Source organism: Acromyrmex echinatior, chromosome 12 (assembly GCF_024713525.1).
Source record: "Acromyrmex echinatior isolate Ae372 chromosome 12, ASM2471352v2, whole genome shotgun sequence".
NCBI lineage: Eukaryota > Metazoa > Arthropoda > Insecta > Hymenoptera > Formicidae > Acromyrmex > Acromyrmex echinatior.
Genome location: NC_141863.1, coordinates 9,575,106 through 9,587,897, shown reverse-complemented (window position 1 = coordinate 9,587,897; position 12,792 = coordinate 9,575,106).

The window sequence follows — 12,792 nt, the reverse complement described above, 5'->3', positions numbered from 1 at the left end:
GCGACCTGTATGTGCGTCGTCATTTATGTCCTCACGACCGTTCTTGAATCGCGTATACCACTCATAAACACTGGCACGGGCTACACAATTATCACCATAAACTTGTTTCATCAAATTATGGGTTTCTGTAAATGTTTTACCAAGTTTAAAACAAAACTTAATATTGGCTCTTTGTTCGAAGTTCATTCTCGTACCGATGTATACAACATACTGACACTTGAGACGCCATAACTTCGTTTCCACTGAACCAAATGTCATGAAATTTTTATTGGAAGTCAGCTAGGGATGTACCTTTCAAACGCGCAATCGAACACACGGATGGCGCCACCCGACCTATCCCTATTGAAAAAGTTCGGAAAATTTTGGAAAGCACCTTGTATAAACGTACGTATGTGCGTATAAACGTATGTATAAACGTATATATGTATGTATGTATAAACGTATGTATAAACATATGTACGTATGTATAAACGTATGTATGTATAAACGTATGTACGTATGTACGTGTGTATAAACGTATGTATAAACGTATGTATAAATTCGTGACAAAGAAAATACGTAGAAAGACTTGATAAAACGTGTCGCAACACGTTCGAAGTTCTTGGAAAGAGGGGGGAGGACCTGTCTTCTCTCATCGATTCCAGAAGTATTACCATTTACACGGATGCAATCAGTCTTACGATACCCGCTTGTACGAACGACTGAAAAAATGTACGCTAAAGAGAGCAGTGCATCGTACGATGTGAAGAAGGAATATAACATGTAAGTTTCAACGTTCTATACACAAAAGAAATGTTTTTTAACATTATGTATGTACACAGTACGGAGCATCGTGTGGTGCGTTTACTGAGCAGACATTACGATCTGACGAATACGATCTACAAATTTTTGGAAATTGGAATCAACGTTGGCCCACCGAGTTACGTGGAGATCGCCCTTGGAGATCATCGCGGATACGAACTATCGCTGTCTCTCGAAACGTGGAACAGCCTCTACGAGCAGCGAGGATATATTTACAAACTGTTTCGAAACGAATACAAGGATAATTTTATAAGCGTTGGACCGCTAATCATCAGTGTTTTCATGCTGAACTATGCTACGGTCGTACGTCTCGATTCTTCATCGGTACGCATTATGATGACCGAAACGACGCTACACCGTATGTTTGATTTTAACGGGTGTGTCGATGTAACGTTCGAACGATTAGCTCGACTCGTCGATACGGTAGATATCAAGTATACGCGATTCTCCAACATCGCATCTGAGAACATTATATGTGATAGCGACATCTTCAATGGACAGCAGCTCATTGATTGTGAACTATTAGCTTTAGTTTTTAATAAGTATGAAAACCGGTTTAATAAAATGTAAATAAAACATTTTTTGTTAGCATTATTTCATGTGTATTGTCTTTTACTTCCCATCCTTTGCCTCGACGCGCCAGGAAAAACCATAAAAATTGAAAAAACTGTATCATACAAAAGAAACTCGTACTCTATTAATTCTTCCATCCTTTCTTCACTCATAGCACGCGCGCTCTATCTTTCTCTAACATGCAAGCCTTTATTATAAGCGATTCTCCAACATCGCATCTGAGAACATTATATGTGATAGCGACATCTTCAATGGACATCAGCTGAGCGATTGCGAACTATTAGCTTTAGTTTTTAATAAGTACGAAAACCGATGTAATAAGATGTAAATAAAACATTTTTGTTCGCCTTATTTCATGTGTATTGTCTTTTACTTCCCTTCCTTTGCCTCGACGCGCCAGGAAAAACCATAAAAATTGAAAAAACTGTATCATACAAAAGAAACTCGTACTCTATTAATTCTTCCATCCTTTCTTCACTCATAGCACGCGCGCTCTATCTTTCTCTAACATGCAAGCCTTTATTATGGATGCATTTTTAAGGAAAAATATGTCATGGTCAAATTCAAACCTTTATTATCAATGCATTTTTAAAGAAAAACATAGTTAAATTTTGATAACAAAAAAAGGAGCCCTATTGTGTAGGAACCCTATTGTGTAGGAACCTAGACCTTTCCCCCTCTTTCCCCCGCGTTAGGTATCCCCCGCGTCAACAAGTACTTCCCCGCACCCCGCATTCCCCTCTAGCCCCATGGGTTAGAAGCCGCCTTATATACCTACTCACGATGTTGGACATATTTACGCGCTAAACGGTCAGTCTTGCACAAATTGCAGACTACCAACATACCTTATATTTCCATGCAACAAGTGCCCACAGTGCACACATTGAAAAAACTATTGCGAATAGTGTTGTGAATGAATCACATGCAAGTGCTCCGTAGAAAAGTGTGATCTAAAGACTGTAAAAAAAAAAGACATGGAAAATCACGAGCGAGTACGCGAATTGTTGAAACAGTGTGGCCAGGTCGCTACTCTGTTGGAATATTTCGCGTGGCTGCAACGATGCGACGAGTGCATCGAGCAGCTTGAAGAACTTTGTCGTGCCAAACGTCTCGCCGTTGGACACAGACAATCCATGGTGGCGAGGATCGCGCGACTCGCGGGTGCAAAAGTGCAATTGGAGCAACATTTCGTGCACATTGGTGGCGACTACGCGAGTGGCGAGTACGCGAATCGCGACGAAAGATCTCTCATCTGGCGAGAGATCGACGCCGCGTTTGAAAACCGTGTATCAAGGGTGCTGTGATAAACTCTAATCACATTGAGCCGCGACGGTTTTTGGAAGACGCGAAGGAAATAGTGTTCGAGCGTGTGCGAGACGCAATAGAAAGACACGGTAGCGCAAAAGTGAATACTGCGTTCAATGGCGAGTTTGCGACGAAGGATAAATGTGCCAATAAGAGCATAATTACAAAAGAACAGCGAGATATATCGTTGCATCGATATGCACAAGTGATACGAACGACACGTCGTCGAGCCTATCCTAGCATCGCTCGAAGAATTCCAGGAACGCGACAGCGGGTGGGCATTGTCGCGAATCCTCAATTTGATAGTGAATGTGAATAAGCATAATGCAATGCATGCGGGATGTCACATCGTAGCCATAGAAATAGTGACGAAACGGGCGGTGATCAGTGTTTATTCGGCGGACAATGCATGTTTCGCGTGGTCGTTGGTCGCCGCTCTATACCCTGCAGAAAGACATGTAAATCGGGAATCGTCATATCCGCATTATACAACAGTACTAAATCTCGCAAACATTGAGTTTCCAATGACTTTATATTTATAAATTCGAACGGTTGAACGCGGTGTCGATCAACGTGTACGGCATCGAGAATAAACAGGTCCTTCCTCTGCGACTCACCAATGAAAAGAAGGAGAAACACGTCAACATGCTGTACGTGCAAGATCCACGCAACGATGGTATTGGACATTTTGCGTGGATAAAAAAACCTATCCCGTCTCGTGAGTTCGCAGATTAGTGGAAAAAAGAACAAGAAATTTTTCTGCGATCGGTAAATATACATGAAAAATTATTATAATTTTCCGTCTCACTAATAAAATAATGGTAATAGTTATAATTTTTTTCTTTTTTTTCAGATGCATGCACTACTTCAATACCAACGAAAAAATTGCAGTTGCACGTAATGGACTGCAGGAAGATGAACGACTTCGCTATCAAACTGCCGACCGTGGACGACAAGTGGCTCGAATTTGAGAACCACTGCAATAAGCAGAGCGCCCCATTCATCATCTATGCTGATTTGGAGTGCGTTCTACGGAAGATGGAACTTGAAAGGGAAAATGCATCGTCGTCATCGTACACGCATCAACAGCATGAGGTATTTAGTATAGGATACTACGTGCGATGTTCGTATAACGACGCGTTATCATTGTATCGGTTCTGTCGCGATGAAGATTGCATAACGTAGTTCGCGCGACAACTCAACGATTTGGCGCAAATGTTAAAAATATAGTATCCGCCAACGTACCCATGGAAACGTTGTCGAAAGAACAACTGGAGGCGTACCGTAGCGCGACGCGTTGCCATATTTGCGAGAAACCATTCGCGCTGGACGATATGCGGGTCCGCAATCATTGTCATCTCACCGGTAGATTCCGTGATCCAGCGCATGCAAATTGTAATATAAATTATAAAAATTCATTTTATATTCCGATCGTTTTTCACAATTTATCAGGCTACGACGCGCATTTTATAATTAAAGAAATTGCTACCGCGTTCGCAGGACATGTAAATCTACTACCGATAACTAAAGAAAAATATATTTCATTCACTAAAAATGTCGATAGCACCAAAGACACAAATGAAAAGAATTTTCAGAAAAATTGCATAAAATTACGATTTATCGATTCTTTAAAATTTCTAAACGCAAGCCTCGATAAATTGACGTCGTTTTTAAGCAGAGACAAATTAAAAATTGTATGTTCCGAATTTCCAACATTATCAGATGAAGAATTTGAATTACTCACACGAAAAGGTGTCTTTCCGTACGAGTACATTGATCGCGTCGAAAAATTGCAGGACACGCGCTTACCACCGCGCGAATTATTTTTCAGTTCGTTGACAGGCGATACAGTGTCCGAGAGCGATTACGCTCACGCCGCGAACGTCTGGAAGCGATTCTCCATTCAAACGCTCGGCGAGTACAGCGATCTGTACTTGAAAACCGATGTCTTGTTATTGGCCGACATTTTTGAAAATTTCCGCAAAAGTTGTATCGCGAGTTACGGTCTCGATCCTGCGCATTACTATACATTGCCTGGTTTCACGTGGGACGCGATGCTAAAACATACGCGTATAAGATTCGAGTTACTCACCGACATCGATATGGTCATGTTCATCGAGCGCGGTATACGCGGCCTCAGTCAATGTTCCGTTAGATACGCACAGGCTAATAACAAGTACATGCGTTCATACGACTCATCGAAACCATCGTCGTACTTGATGTACTACGATGTTAACAATTTATACGGATGGGCGATGTGTCAACCATTGCCATACGCCGAATTTCGATGGGTCGAAGACGCTGCGAATTTTGACGTGAGTGCGATCTGGATTCATCCATCGGTTACATTCTCGATGTCGATCTCGAGTATCCACAACATCTACACGATCTGCACACTGACCTGCCGTTTTGTCCGACGCGCGATAAGCCGCCCGGCAAGCGCGAGGCTAAACTTTTAGCGACGCTGTACGATAAACAGCGTTACGTCATCCACTACCGCAACCTGCAGCAATGTCGTCACGTAACAAAGATTCATCGAGTACTACAAATTGCGCAATCTCCATGGCTTCGCGATTATATTGAACTCAATACAAATTTCAGAATTCGCGCAAAAAATGATTTCGAGAAAAATTTATATAAATTAATGAACAACGCGGTATTCGGTAAAACTATGGAGAATGTGCGCAATCACGTTGACGTAAAATTATTAACAAAATGGGACGGACGGTACGGTGCGGAGACAATGATCGCAAAACCGAATTTCCACAGCCGTAGCATCTTTGCGGAAAATTTGATCGCCGTCGAATTTTTTTTTCCCCTGCGCAAAACTCGACTGTGTGAAATTAACAAGCCGATTACGTGGGTGTGGGCCGCTATACTCGACATAGAAAGTCTGCTTTCACCGAGTTCAGCACGAGTATATGTACCAATGTCGAGGATTAAAATGTAAAAATTATGACACAGACACGGACAGTTTTTTTGTGTCCAGCCTCGATCGAGTGCTATCCTCCCCCCCATTTGAGAACGTTTCAAAAATATGGTAAAAACCCGTGAATTATCGCTAGAGTCGACAGATTTGTGTATGTCCAGGACCAAAATGTGTTTTTTTTACGGTATGCTATTGCGAACAAAAAACGTATCCTTCTCGCTCTTTTCCTTTTTTCTCCTTTTTTTTTTCCTTTCCTTTTTTTTCCCCCCCCCCCTTCTTCCCTCCTCCCCTCCCCTTTTTTTTTTTCCTTTTTTCTTTTGTCCCTGTTGTGTGCCCCCTCTCTTTCCCCTTGACTCAAGTTCACCGAACCCCCAATAATCCGCGTTTCCCCGTGATTACCACCCAGTGTTATTTCGAATGAGTTCCTGTGGTTCACGAGCATGAAGTATGCTATTACGTCTTTTTTTTTTGCCGTGTGCTCCCCGCTCCCCCTTGAGCCCTCTCTTGTCATGGACGGAAATTTCGATCGACCGAAGAAACTACAAAAATCGAAAGGCGTTGTAAAATTTCCCGCTTCTTTTGGTCACATTGTCTTAGTTTAGCTTGACGACATCGTTCAACGTCGAGAGGAAATAGCATATCGTTTCTTTTTTTTTTGCTTGTTGGATCTGTTACTATTTTTCGCCACCCCTCTGCCTGCATTCCGATTCTTCATGTCTCCAGTTCGTCCAATATGTCGATCTCTCGTTCTCTAAACGCACGATGACACGAATCGAATCGAAAATCGCTCTAGTCCATTTGATCGATCTGACACCACACCGATAAGTCTACCACCCCCAGACTCGACGTTGCGTCTTGTGTTTAACCGTTTCTCTCCCTTTTTCCTCTTCCTTTTCCCTCCGCGTGGTTGGAACACCTGTACTGCCTCTTTCGAATACACTTCTGTCAACACTCTATTGTATACTATGTTTTTCGCCCTCCCCCCTGTCTTCTTCTCTTTTCTCCTCTGTCTTCCCCTCCAACTTTCTTTCCTTCGTCCCCCCCTTCACTTCTCCCCCTCTTTTTTTTTTTTTTTTTTTTTTCCCCCCCTCTTCCCCCCCCCCCCCCTCCCCCCCCCCTTCCCCCTCCCTTTTTTTCCCCCTCCTCCCCCTTTCTTTTCCCCCTCCCCCCCAGCCTTCCTTTTTCCCCCTGTGTGTGTGGGTGTCTTTTGCCCTGTCCTTTCTTTTTTTGGTGTTTTTTTTTTGTTCTTCTGTGTTGTGTGTTCAAACATTTTCTATCCCCACTTATTATGTTTTTTCTACATTTTGCCATATTACGTTGTACATGTTAGATTATCTACTTAGAACATTATCACGTAACTTGCAATTTTGGTTTACATTCCCTATATAGTATACTATAGTTTTCTGTAGTTCATTATTTATGGATTCCTAACTTATTTTCATTTTACTTTCCTTTTTTGATCATTCATGTATATACATATTTTATACTCTGATCTACAAAACGCAGATTGACGGGAGGATTTTTAGTAATAAAACTTACTAGTTATATTTTATATTCGCACATATTTTGTATGTGTAGAAAAATAAAATAGCATGATATCAAAATTTTATAATAACAGGGTTTTGTTTGCTCTTTCCCCTCTCAATGAAGTGTGTGATCCATCGAATCACAGTCCACTTGACGTATACCTTGTCTCCCTTCGCGCAGTAATTTCTTCATGAGATACCGTGTTCTTGGTAGTTTATGAGTAGTGCTCGATGCCACTGTACTCGCCTAACGCCCCCCTCCTAAGCGACCAGGATTTTCCACAATAATCCTCGATAGTAGTAAATAGTTTTTTTTATTTACGGCATGGTTTTACGCTGCACCCCCTCATGACGATCGTAAAAAACCACTTCCCCCCCGGTGGCCCATTTGATGGTAACCCTTCTCAAAGAATCCGTTTCTGTACTTGCTCACGCGTACTCGACCCCCCCCCCCATCGATCTATTTGACATTTTGCAAGGGACCCGCGATCTTATCCGCGCTGTACACACCGTGTCCCAAGGTCTTTCGGTGATCGCTGGAAGGTTCGTCGGCGCTCGTTGGTCGCATGCGACCTTTCTTTTGTTTTTGTGGCTGCTGTACCCCTGCGTACGGCGCCCCCCACCCGCTGTAATATTTTTTTTGACAGTGAGACGCGGGCAGCTAGCCCCTTCGACCATTGTAATTGCCGTTGAGCGGGTAAACATCTTCCACATGTTCGTTATTGAGCGTGCGATGACACCGCTCGATAATGACGCTTCATATCGTGAAACGGTGGCACCATAGTGTTTTTATAACATGGTGCTTTTTTCAGATGTGTTATTTGGAACATCAGCGTTGTAAAAATCTCGTGTCCTCATATCGTTTTTGAACTTTTTTCGGACCTCTTTCTATTCTTCGCGAAAGATCTCGCGGAGCGTGCCGTTATCGCTTTCCAACCGTGCTCTTGAGTGGTAGGCCCACGCGTATTGCCTCCAAAACATCGATGCGTTTTGTGGTATGTAATGGTGGCCTCTATTGAAACCTGAGTACGGACGCATCTCAAACATTCATCAGATTTTCTTTTTTTTCCTGCCACAGAGCGTCGTATCCCCGACTATGACGCGCTTTTTTTTTTTTTTTTCATTCGCGGAAAATTTTTCTTTCTCGCAGGAGCGTGCAATTCCTCAACGAGTCGACGTCTCTCGGAGCTAATTTTCTCTCTCTTTTCTCAGATTTCTTTTTCATGATTCGACGCGTTAAATAACTGAGTACGAGAAAATAATTGCTATTTTTTCTCGATGATGTTACTCAACTGAATCGTTTCATGGCTACGCGATTAATTTATAATAAGACCAGCTTCGCGAAGTTCCTCGATGATCGATAGCATCTCGTTGTCCTGTTTTTTTTCCCCCGGCGTTTGTTGCTGCTCGGTGGCGAAGCGCTAGAGCAATCGTAGACGATAAACCAGTTGTGATGATCACTTCCCAGTGGTCTCGGAATCAGATCACTTGTCTTCCATGTCATCATTGCTGAGGTAATCCCTTTCAGATTCTGTCTTCTGTTTTTTGTTTGGGTTCGTGCTCGACATCAACCGGTGCGAGTACGTGTTTGTTATTGTACTTCCAGCGGTTGTCTCAATAATCGACCTGCGGATACCTGTGTATTGTGTTTGTTGCGCTGGTGTCACACAGACTATGCTCTTGTACTTTGTGCATATCGTCATCCGTGTACTTTGTTCCTTTGCTTACCCCCCTCCCCCCTGCGTTTGGATCATTGTCGGAATCTCTTGAAATCAAGCTTCGTAAAGAACAAGGTGTACAGGCGTAGCGTACGTCATCGATAATTAGTTGCCGCGCGTTCCACGTCGAACTTTTATGTCATAACATAGTCATCGTGTGTAGGTTCAAGCATTAGTACATCCCGGACCTTCCTCCCTACGCCCACATCTTCTTGTAGCTGCGAATCATCTGCAGATATTTTATTTGTGTGCCTACGACATACTGCTGGTCACGTGCGCAGCAAGGCTAAACCGTAAACGCATTCGACATTTCGCTTTGAGTTTCTCTCGTCGGCGCGTGCGGCTGCTTCGTTCCGGTGTCTTTTGATGGTGAGCACGACGCCCCGACGAGGACGGAGTCACGTAGGGTTTACGACACGATTCGTCTCAATACAAGATATGTCTATCCGATCCCGAGTACGAAGATTATTGAGCGAAGCGATAGACGGAATAGTAGGAGGTCAGTGAGTCGGGGGCTCGTGCCGACAGCGTCGGATGGACGATCAGAAGGGTGCGGATCTTGGTGATTAATGGACTGTACAGAGCGCAGCTCAGACACACGATAGCCGGAAGGATGGGATGTGCTCAGCACGATGGGGGCCAAACTCACAGAATGTCGCTACGTGCATTATTCCCTAGTCCTTTCCGTCTCTTCGGTACTTGACTCCCCGAACAGCCTGTCATTGTTTTAGAGGCAGCTCGTTGCATCTTGCGTTGCGCGCGACCTCTCTTTTGTAGCGCGCTGGGGGGAGTTGTCGGACGAAAAGTGCTTAGCGGTTCCGATAAGAGGTTTAAAAATGTCTGTAGTGTGTCCACCCCTACGCGAGGACCTCCTCGATTCCTAACGGTCGCAGAGCGCGATGTTTCTTGCGGATCGACTCGTCGGTCTTCTCATCTCACATAGCGATTTCATAACGCTGCACACATCGCCTGTTCGTATATGGTTTTCTTTTTCTTTTGCATAAGTATCGGAACGATCCCCCTTTCGGTCACATCCGTGAGGTATCGCGACTTGTTATACTTTGTATTCGTCCGTTTGTGAGCACAAAGTCATTGTGGTCTATCACTAGACAATCCATTTTATGTGTGTTGCTGTCAAACGTCGCGAACAACGCTGGCAAACTTCATGTACGACAGGTCGGACTTTACATGATTTCAGTTGTAAAAACGGTTTTCAAGTTGGTACCGTCCGTTTTTTTTGAACAGGTCTTATTTGTGTCAGGTTCGCGTTGGTCAAGTATCAATGTTTAGGTTCCTCGCGTACGCTGACCCAGAGCTAGAAAAAGCAGTCGACGTGCGCCGTGGCGATCATCGAAAAGTATTCTTCCTCCTAGTATTCCCTGTCTGTTCAAAATGCCACGTCCCTCCAAGTTTTTATAAAAAATAGAATTTGCGCTTTATGCGCCTCGCGCGGTTACGATGTCGTGTTGTTGGAGACCTAGTGAAGTAGCAGATTCGGTCGTAGTCGTAAACAAATTTTTGAAGATATCGATACTGGCTGTTTCAACGATTTCGTTTTAAGGTAGATTGTAAAGTTCGACAACGCAAGCCGTTCGGGCCGCTCGAGTAGCTTATGATGTTGGTTTTACCAAAAATTCGATGGCGCCGCAATTATTTTGTTTTTTATCATTCGACGTTTTATAGTACTCGGCAAGATTTCGCTGTGCTGCGTTCTCCATGTGCTGCTCCCATTATTGCGCTTGCACGTCGCAGTTCGTGGAGAGTATCAACAACGGTTGCGGCCACCGAATTTCCTGATCACATAGGCGACGCGCTCTCGACGACTATTACGAAAGGCGCGAATTCAATTACGAGTCGCGCAATAGCAAAATGTATCTCGCGCTGTGTCATCCTTTCGACATTCAGACTTTGAACGCTGAGCAGTCTGCAGTATATACCGAGGTTGTACTCTTACGCGTGTACGGTGACTATATCGACTACGTGTTGGGACAGCTTCCGGAACACGTGAAGGCGTATTCGGAGGTTCAAACGTCCTCGCCTACGTGCGACGAGCAATACAACAAGCCCGTTTTTTTGGCAGAGGAAGCACATCGACGGTCCCACACTTAAGCCTAAAGGACTGTAACGATGGGCAGCGGCGGGCGGTCTGGTGAATCGAACGATAACGCGCTTCTAGTTCCGAGGTAAGCATCCCTTTCGGGATACCGGTTTTGCGCCCGGGCATTCCGTGCTTACGTATAGTGTATGGCAGAGTGTACGACCTCTTCGTGGGCTAAATCCGCTGGACGCGGCCTCTCCGGCCGAGAACACGACATGCATATCTCGGGCAACGATCATCGATCGACACGGGCAGACAAACAAGTTCGCAAGGGGCGCGGAAACGTCTGTCCCGCGAGAGAGTCGCGCTGAGCGAGAGCGTGCCGCTGCTGAGTTTGGGCCGCGATGCCAAGCAGACCCGTCGGCATGGACATGACTCCACAAAAAGAAGACGAACAGAGGAGAGACTATGAAAACCGGTATTTCCACTCGGCTAGACTTATGATACGCATCCGGTGGTGGCGTTACCTTTTCCCACTTTGGGCGGCATCGGGCTCGGATGGTGCGGCGGCATGTATTATGGCCGATTCCGATGTGTCACCCGATGAGTGACTAGAAGGCGGTGTTCAGTCACGATTGCAAAGTTTTCCGCACAACGTGTTTCCCGACCGCGCGATGGAACAGGCCGCCGTCTTACGGCAGACCGCTCCGCGCACATTTTTGCGCGCGGACGCGAGAGTGCGGTCACTGTGAACACGCTGGACCATTAGTTCCCTTTTTTTCTCCGGCCTCGCTTGCGTCCCGTTGTTCCTCGCCTTCTTGCCCACGTTCTGTTGTGGGGCGTGTTGTCGTCTGTGGCGTGTAGTTGTCTCGGGTCTTGTGTCCTTTGTCCCCCTTTTGGCGCCTCTCTTTTTTTTCTTGGGTCCCCCCATTCTTCGTGTTGGTTCCCCGCTGGTTTTTTTGTGCGTTTGTTCGTGGTCTTTTTCTTCCATTTTTTTCCCCTTGTTCTTTTTGTCGCCTCCTGTTGTTTTCTTTTTCTTTTTTTTACGGTTCTTCCTGCTTTCCTTTTTGTGTGTTCTGTGTGGTGTTCCGCTTTGTTTTTTTACTTTGTTTGTCCTTGTTGTTTTCCCCCCCCCCCCGTTTGTTACGCGGCCGCCTCTTATTATAAACAATGCCCCCAAATTATATTATAGTACACTTATACAACGCTCCGTTCGGGGCGGACCCGATCACGGCCTTGGCGTGCGCCGCTGCGGGACCGCATGCGTGCACGTCTTTAGAGGGCGCCTGCCGCGTCACCCCGACTTTCCGGACGAGTGGGGGCTGTATCTGAACCGCACGCGGTATGTGCTTGGTTCGATGCCGTACGGGCGGGTATCACGGGTCGTTGACGTCTAAGTATGGAACACTGTGTCCATTACTCGAGGCCAGTGTGCCCCGGTAATATGTCGACCGGTCAAGACTAAGTGTGATACGGCGAGACTGGCATGCTACGCGTGAGTTTACAACGTTATGCTTATCAGCGAACAGCAGATTGCCTTTCGCGCTTATTTCATGTGTCTGTGGTCTCTCCAATTTGGCCCTGTCACTCGTGTGGAATTGTTAAATGTGCCCTAAAGACCCTCCCCTTATCTGTTGGTTGTCAAATCTTCTTGTTTCGTCAATCGCTTTTCCGTCATGTAGTGGGGTTATGATACCCACTTGCCGATTATGTAATTGTTGCTCATATGTGTCTCGACATGCTGACATTACTTTTCTCCATAGGTTGGCTCTGTGTCGATGTGATCTCATATCCTCGGTTTGTAGCGATTGTTAATTGGTGTATCTGTCCGACATTTACGTATACCGACTGTCAAGACTATACCGAATTCACCTAAATTTCTTCCCTTGTTGTGTGGACGTG